Raw genomic sequence first — 8,432 nt, forward strand, 5'->3', positions numbered from 1 at the left:
GTGTGGAATGCCATCAGGTAGCTTTGTCCATTCTTTTTTTTGGGGGGGGGGCATGCTGCACAGCTCGCAGGGATTAATTCCCCATCCAGGGATCGAACTTGTGCCCTTGGCAGTGAAAGCTCAGAGTCCCAACCACTGGACCACCAGGGAATTCTCTTGTCCATTCTATAAGGATTGTTTGTCCAAGGTTCAGGATGGAGACCAGGACGCTGCCCTCACCATCCCAATCTAGGCCAACCCCACCCTCCCAGATTGGATAGACTCACTGCCTGATAAAGCAGCAGCTCATCCCACACGGGATAGAGTTATTCTGCCATCCGGGCAGCCCAGCACACTCTTACAGGCAGTGGCTGCTGTGCAAAGCCTCAGCAAGTCCACACCTGCCTGTGCCAACCTGGGAACAATATGATCTAAATTTAATTGCCACCTGTGGCAGCTGTTTGCAATAGAAAGTAATTTACAACAGCCAATAAATCTTGCAGAGGAATGACATCTCCATTTGCTTCCCTAAAAGCATAAATACATCCATTGCTCAAGCCACTATCTCACGCACCTCCACCTCGAGCCCACAGACACCCTCCTCCTGCATCTCCCAACCATCAGCTCCCAGCCCACGATGGGCTGAGAGAAGTAGCCTAGGCCCTCAATGTCTTGGTGTCTATGTCTCAAGTAAATTTTTTTAAAAAGCACCACTAATGAATGCATTCCTCCCATAAAGACATTACAAATAATAAGTTGGTCCTCTCTGACACCACTCCAAACTCAGTTCCCTCCCTGACCCAGAGATAAGGACTCTATTATCAGATTGGGTAAAAGCTTCCAGAACTTTCCCTATGTATTTTCATAAATACATGGTGTAGAAAAATATGTAACTTTGCTTTATGGGTGTTTTTTTCTAAAGTGGTACAATTCTAATTGTTCCATTCTGCAACTTGCTTTTTTGCCCAACAATGCATCTTGGAGATCCCTCTTTGTCAGAAGACCGATCTGTTTCTCCTGGCTGTTAGGCTGCGGGACTTGGTATGCATCTACCGCGGTCTTTATTTAAATCCCCTCTTTGTGTGCTTGGTCTTTTTGCAATTACGGGAATCCTCTGAGGACATTCTGGACCCCCTTAGAACATTTACAAGGCTCCAGAGCTCACAAAGTAGTCCAGGAGATTGAGCAAAAGCTGCTTTCTCCTACCTCCTGCCTCCAAATCCCAGAACCCCTTGCTGGCCCAGTTCTAGGAAGAAAACCTGGTCCTGGGGGGTGGTCCTCATCCCAGAGCTCTCAGAGCTGGAGGGACCATTCAAGATCGTTCCACCTGGCCTCTTTTTGGAGAGGAGGCCAGCAGGCCCAGAGATGTTAAGCGAGTTGTCCAAGGTCACACAGCAAGTCCGTGTTGTTGCTTCTGGGACCCACAAACCCATCCAGCACACTCAGGAAATAACACACAGCCAGTTTTCTGCTCTGTGAAGCTCCGTTCCCAGGCTCGGCAGTTGCAAAAGGCCCCCAGGGCTTTGTTTTCAAAGGAGAAATGAAGCGGGAAGTATTTTTAACCGCCGGCCCCGCCTGGCTCCTGCCTCGCTCCCTCGTGCTCGCTGTCCAGGAAAGGCCGGCTTCATAGTGGCATTCGCAACTCATGGAAAACAACAAACGCCCGAAATAGACGATACCCAAGCTCGGGAATGGAAAAAATTGGCTCATGGCTTCAAATGCCTCTTTTAGAAAAAGCCGAGAATAGCTTTCGGCCTTTGGGGAACTGCCGGGGGTGAGGGAGTGGGGAGGTGGCGCTGGGAGGGGGATCTGAGAGCTTTGGTCACTTTGCCCCCCGGGGGCACGTGACCACTAGCTTCCCCAGCTTTGTCCACTCTGGGAGCACATCCGCACCTGGCTGCTGCCCCTTCCCCCCCAACCCCCTCCCCACCCAGCCCTGCCCTCCAGCCCAATCTGGAACAACATCCTTTGTTGGGCTGGGCCTGGGTCCCAGCTGGGTAGAAACCCGAGATTCTTATGCTTCTAGAGCCTGAAGGGTGAAAGTCGAATTCCCATGTGTATTGGGGGGAGGGGGAGAAGGGGGGGTGACAAGGAGAGAAAATGTGGGTTTTCATCTCCACTCAGACAGCCCAGCTGCTGTGTGACCTTCTGCAAGTCACTTGACCTCTCAGAGCCTCTGGTTCCTCATCAGCAAAGCAGGGGTAACGCTTTTTTTTTTTTTTTTTTTTTTTTATTGGCAGCGCGTCAGGTTATGTGGGATCTTGGTTCCTGGACCGGGGATTGAACCTGCGGCCCTAACCACTGGACCACCAGGGAAAGTCCCGGTAATTCTTCATTTATTCATTTATCTGACATTTGTGGCGCAGCTATGTGCCAGCACTGGGCTAGGGCTAGGCACTTGGGACATAGCCACGACCAGAACAACGCTCCGATCTCATGGAGCAAAAGCTATAGCTCTTGCCAACCTCACAGGTGCCAAGGATCAGCCATTCCTTCTTCAAACAGTTCCTGAGCCACGGCCTGGTGCTGGGAGGGATGACGGTACCTTTGACCAGTGCCTATCAGACACTGCACCAAGCATCTTACACGGATTATTTCATTTAGTGTCACCCCAGCCCTATGAAGTGGGCACTATATTTATGCCCATATTACAGTTGAGGACACCGACGAGCAGAGAGTAAGTGTTGGATGAGATCGTAGACTCATCTGCGCAGAGTAAGGAGTAAGGAAAGGCCAGCTGTAGACCAGCTCCCTCTTAAGCCTTGGAGACCTGGGTATCCAAAGCCTGGTTCTTTGTGACACAAAATAGTAAGTCTAGACTGGAGGTCAGTACAAATGCACTGGATAAGGTTGTTTTTTTGTTTTTTAAAAAAAACGTGGGGTCCGTATAGAGCTTTTACTTAAAATAAGATCTCCGCTAACCTTTCATCCCTGTCGTATGACTGTCTCCCATGTGACAGATAAGTAAACCGAGGCATGAAGCGCTTAAGTAACTTGCCCAAAGACTGCACAACCGGGGTCCCTGCCACAGGGTTTCTTACCACCCGCAGGTTCCCAGGACTACGAGGCAGGGGCGGGGGGGAGGGGCCCGCGCCCGGGCCGGAGAGAACTACGTCTCCCAGGATGCCGTGCGAGGGGAGTGTAGGGGCGGGGCCGTGCGAGCACAAGGCTGTCATTTCTTGGTATTAAAAAAAAAAAGTAGCAAAAGAAAAGAAAGAATCAAAGCCTCAAGCGTCACGTCTAGGAATAGCCTCGAAGCCAGGCCAAGTCATTATAGACGATGAGTAATCCGGTTAAGTCATTTCTCTAAACACCATTGCTTGTAAGAGAATTAAAATATCAGCTTACATCAGAGGGGGAGAGGCAGACTCCAGGGGCCCCGGGCGGGAGCGCAGCCAGGAGGGGGCGCGGCTGACGCGCCTCCGCCGCTCGGCCCTGCCCGGGGCGGAGGCTGGACGCCAGCGCCTTGACAGCTGGGCCCTGGGCTCGGCCTGGCAGCTAGCTAGGGGGTGGCGGGGGAGCGGCCCGCTAAGCCTCACTTTACCTCATTGTTAAGGGCTTCGAGGAAGGTTTGGGGCTGCCTCCTCTCAGGAGAATCTGTGCCCTCGTGGGGGCGGTCCTGCGAGGTGAATGAGGGCCAGGGGCCTAGGCCAGACGGGGCTGGGGTTCCCTTGTCTTCAGTGTCCCCCCTTTCTCCCGGATTCCAGAGTTCGTATCTCGATAGCTGCAGGAGCAAAGGGCTGGCGACACTTGGAGGGGGTGAACCGAACCTCACGGAGGTGCCAATTTTGCCCTAGACTGCAGGAGTCATCAAGGTTTTTGGCATCCCGAGGTCAGGATTGTGATGAATTTGGGTAGGGCGAGCTGATCAAGAAGCTGCCTCTGCAGTCCAGCGGTTAAGACTCTGTGCTTCCACTGCAGGGGGGCATGGGTTCCATCCCTGGTAAGGGAACTAAGATCCTGCATGCCACAGCTAAAGATCCCGCATGCCGCAACTAAAACCCGGTGCAGCCAAATAAATAAATAAATATTTAAAATAAAAAAAAAAAGACTCCACTCTTCCACTGCAGGGGGCGCAAGTTCCATCCCTGGTCGGGGAACTAAAATCCAGTATGCTGCTGCAGTGTGGCCAAAAAAAAAAAGAAGCTGCCTCTAGAACTTGCCCACTAAGCCCCGCTCCAGGGCCAACAACATGAACTGGGGCCTAGCCATGAGCCAGACACAGGTATCCTCTCCCCCTCGGTGACCCTAACCTGGACCCTTGGCAGATAAGGCTACTGGGCCTCAGAGTCTTCCCACTGGCTTCTCACACCAGTCCCCAAAGCAGTAGAGAGTAACTCAAGCTTACAGCTGAACGCTTGAGGCAGGCCAGACCCAGCTTTAAGCTCCTTACACACGTTCACTCTTGCAAAGAATTGCACAGTTTGTTTTTTGTTTTGTTTTGTTGCAGTACACGGGCCTCTCACTGTTGTGGCCTCTCCCGTTGCAGAGCACAGGCTCCGGACGCGCAGGCTCAGCGTCCATGGCTCACGGGCCCAGCCGCTCCGCGGCATGTGGGATCTTCCCAGACCGGGGCACGAACCCGTGTCCCCTGCATCGGCAGGCGGACTCTCAACCACTGTGCCACCAGGGAAGCCCAATTGGGCACTTTTGATATTCCCTTTTCACCGAAGGACAGAGGGAGGCATGGAGAGGTTCACGACTTCCCAGGAGGCTACACTCCCGCTCAGCCAGTCCACTGGAACAGGAGCCTCCGAGGCTCTGGGGTCAAGCTGACTGCTCCCCAATCCTGGTGCCCTCACTTTCAGGTGACCTTGGATGAGTGACTCATCATCTCTAGTCCTCAATTTTCCCACATGTAAAATGGGTTTAGCAATACCTACCTTGCAAGATTACTGTGAGGGTTAGAAATAACGGCCTTCAACAAACACCTTCTGTTGTGTCGGTGGTGTTATGTGAAAATAGCCTCCGACCAAGCAGATTCTACATATTTCTGAGCCTGTGGAAGAAAGAAGTCAATACTTAAGTCCCGCCCCCCCAAACCCAATGATCTCTTAGCACAGCAGGCATCTTCCCTACACCAGGGGACTGAGCCCTGGTCACACTGCTGGCTCCCCTGCACAGCGCTGCCCTGTGTGCACCCCAAGCCCTGGCCTTAGTGACCTGGGCTGGGCCCTGAGACTCCCCATCTGATCAGGTTTTCTATGTTTGCAGGTAGCAGCTTCAAGGTCCTGAGGTCCCCAGTTGGGGTCTTAGGGTTTGGCCAGGATGCAAGAGTGCTGGGACAAATTGTGCTCAAGGTAAATGATTTCTCTCCAACCTGAGTGGGTCCCATTAACCCCTTCAGTGTTGGAAGCCTAGGCTTGGGTTGGGGGGGCATTGCTGCTCTAATTCCTGCTCCCCAAACGAACTCATGGGACTTTGCTGATACCACAGTGAAAGCTTCTAGACTTCCCTGATGGCGCAGTGGTTAAGATCTGCCTGCCAATGCAGGGGACACGGGTTTGATCCCTGGTCCGGGATGATTCCACATGCTGTGGAGCAACTAAGCCCATGCGGCACAACTACTGAGCCTGCGCTCCACAGCCCACGTGCCACAACTACTGAAGCCCGTGCGCCTAGAGCCCATGCTCTGCAACAAGACAAACCACCGCAATGAGAAGCCCACACACTGCAACGAAGTCCCAACGTAGCCAAAAAAAAGCTTCTAGGCTTGGGGTTGTCTGGGGAACATTGGCTCTAAGAATTCAAGATCGCTTAGAAATTTCATGCTCTCCCTGCCCCTCTCCCCACACCCAATCCCATACCTGAAGGTCAGGCCTCTGCTTTCATCTTCTCGGTGATGAAACTGCCACGGGGTGAGGAGCGTGGGGTACTGCCGTCCCTTCCCGACATCCCACAATGTTTGTTGGCAGGGAGAACCCAAGGGGAACTCAGGTCTAAATGGTCCTGTCTATACCCCAGGCCCTCCTTCCTTCCCACTCTGCCAACCAAGCGCTCAAATTCTCCCCACACCTAGTGTACATCCTTTCTGCTCTTGCATACCCAGGAGCATGTGTTCAAACCCATGTACACCTGTGTATCTGACGTGCATCCTGCATATCGAGGAGCCTGTAGCTCACACACAGACGCACATATACACACTCAACTGTAACTCACCGGAGAGCCCACAGCCCCTGAGGCTTCCTTTTCCACATCTGGGGCACCACCTTGGCCTACCTTGGGAATGCTGAAAGGGATCAGATGGTTGTCCAGCCCCCCCCGCCTCTCCTCAGCTGCCCACCTGTGTCTCGGTGTCTCCAGCATGGGGCTGGCCTGTGAGAGTTTCCTCTGTTGCAACTGCCTTCTCTCCCTGCCTTGGCCTCAGCAGGCTCTACCAGGCCACATCTGAAGGGAGAGGGCTGCATGTAGGTGGTTTCCCTGGGCGTTGACCTGGAGTAAGGACAGCCTCTGGGCATGGTGGTAGCTTGGCGTCCACCCCTCCCTGCCAGATCTGACAATACGGTCACACTGGGAGGACTGTCCTCCTCATGTCCCAAGCTCTGTTCCCGACACCAAGTGTTTGCACGCGCTGTTCCCTCTGCCCAAGTGCCCTTCGCTGGCTTGGGAGTTCCCACCTTATCCACCTAGAGAACGAACCTCTGCTCATCCTTCAAGCCTCCCTCCAAAGCACACATCCACACCCCCTCTGTGTCCCAGCGCTTCCAGCATACACCTCTGCTTGACATTTGCCACAGTGAGGCTCCCGTGGCCTGTCCCATGCCATTATGTGACGGGCCAGCATCTACTGAGCGCCTATCCCCAGTGAGGAGTGGTCCTTCCTATCAGCCAGCGCCATGCTGTTGGCAGGGCCACAGCCTCAGGCCTCTGCTCTTCCGGAGAGGAGACCCATGTTCGGGGATGGAAGGGACTTGTCTGAGCTCCCGCAGCAGGTTCAGGAGATCCTAAAGCCGGTGGATAAAGGAATTGGGAAGGAAGAGGAGGAAGTGAGAGGCCACAGAGGGCGGGCACATAGTAGGTGCTCAGTGGAGGTCCATAGAAGCGGGATGAGGACACGCAGGAGAAGAAGGGAAGAGGAAGGGGCAGGATATCCATTCCCACCTCCTCGCACTGGCTTCCTCACATCACCATGTACCATCCAGCCCTTCCCCAGGGCAGCACTTCCTAATTTTCAAGGGCAGGATAGTCTGTGATAATTTGGCCTTGAGGTAGCACATGTTCCCGTCTTTCTGGAGCCCCCGGGCCAGGTAGCTCTACAGGTCTGGTGGTCATGCCATCCCTCCAACCCCAGGCTGGCAGCTGGGATCAGAGCCCCTACACTGGGTATCCCTGCTGCTGCTGGACCCTCAGTGGGGCGGCGAGTAGGATCTGGGGCCTTGGACTCCACTCTGGGCAGCTCCTGCTCAATCCTCTAGGGGACTCAGAGCCTCCCAGACCCTGACCCACAGAAATCTGCAAGAGGGAGGTTCCAGACACCCACTAGCTGCACTCTGGTGAGTGAGGCCTCCTTGTGTCTGAGAGGGGTCTGACTCCTCCGTGGAGTGGGAAAGTGATGGCCATTCTCCATACGAAGACTGAGTGCCTGCAATCAGTTAAGTTCTTCATGCTCAGTTTTCTCATCTATAAAATGGGCATGGCATAATAAAAGCCCGCACACCTGCTAGTGCAGTTAGGTGCACTGGATGAATTATTTCTTATAAAGAGCTTAGAACTGTGCCTGGTGGGAGGAAGATCTCCATAAATATTAGCTCTTATCCACAGCCTGGGACAAAGCAGAAGGCATGGGGTGAGCCAGGGCTGGGGGAGGGGCACAGGAAACCTGGGATCCAGGTCCCACTCCAAGGTAGCAGACAGGGCGTTCCTCCCCCACCTACCCCAGCTTCCCTCCTTCTGTTTCTATGTGTCAGTGTGTCATGTTTTGTTGGCTTGGGGCTTTTTTTTTTTTTTTTTTTTTTTTTAATAAACAAGGGCTGCCTGAAACCCCTACTATTCTGGTTAAGTTTTGAAACAGCTCAGAAATCCCCTCCTCCCCTTGTGAGTCAGAGGCAGGAGCGTGAAGCAGAACTCCTAGTGGGCTGCTGTGCTAGAAACTGCAGAATAACAGCTGGGCAGCCCTGTGACCCCAGTATCTGAAATGGGGGCTCAGAAATGTTAGGGTGCGCTGGTGAGGCACGGAGGCCTGAGAGCTAAACCCTAAAAGGATCACGATGCCCACCCGCCCGCGGAATTCGGAATAAAAACAACTCCGAATGGTTCAGTTAGTGTAAGGAAGTCCCACAAGACTGGCTTTTCCCGGAACGGTGATTTCGACGCTCGCTTGGAAATATCGAATTCTTTCCAAGCATTTTTCTTTTTCTATTTTGGTGCCTTAAGCACGTGCTTTGGGGAAGTGACGGGCAGCTTTCTCCTTCCAACCAGGCCCGCGCGCGGGTCCTCACCGACGCGGGAGAGCT

The sequence above is a fragment of the Orcinus orca genome, chromosome 13 (genome assembly GCF_937001465.1).
Source record: "Orcinus orca chromosome 13, mOrcOrc1.1, whole genome shotgun sequence".
Lineage (NCBI taxonomy): Eukaryota > Metazoa > Chordata > Mammalia > Artiodactyla > Delphinidae > Orcinus > Orcinus orca.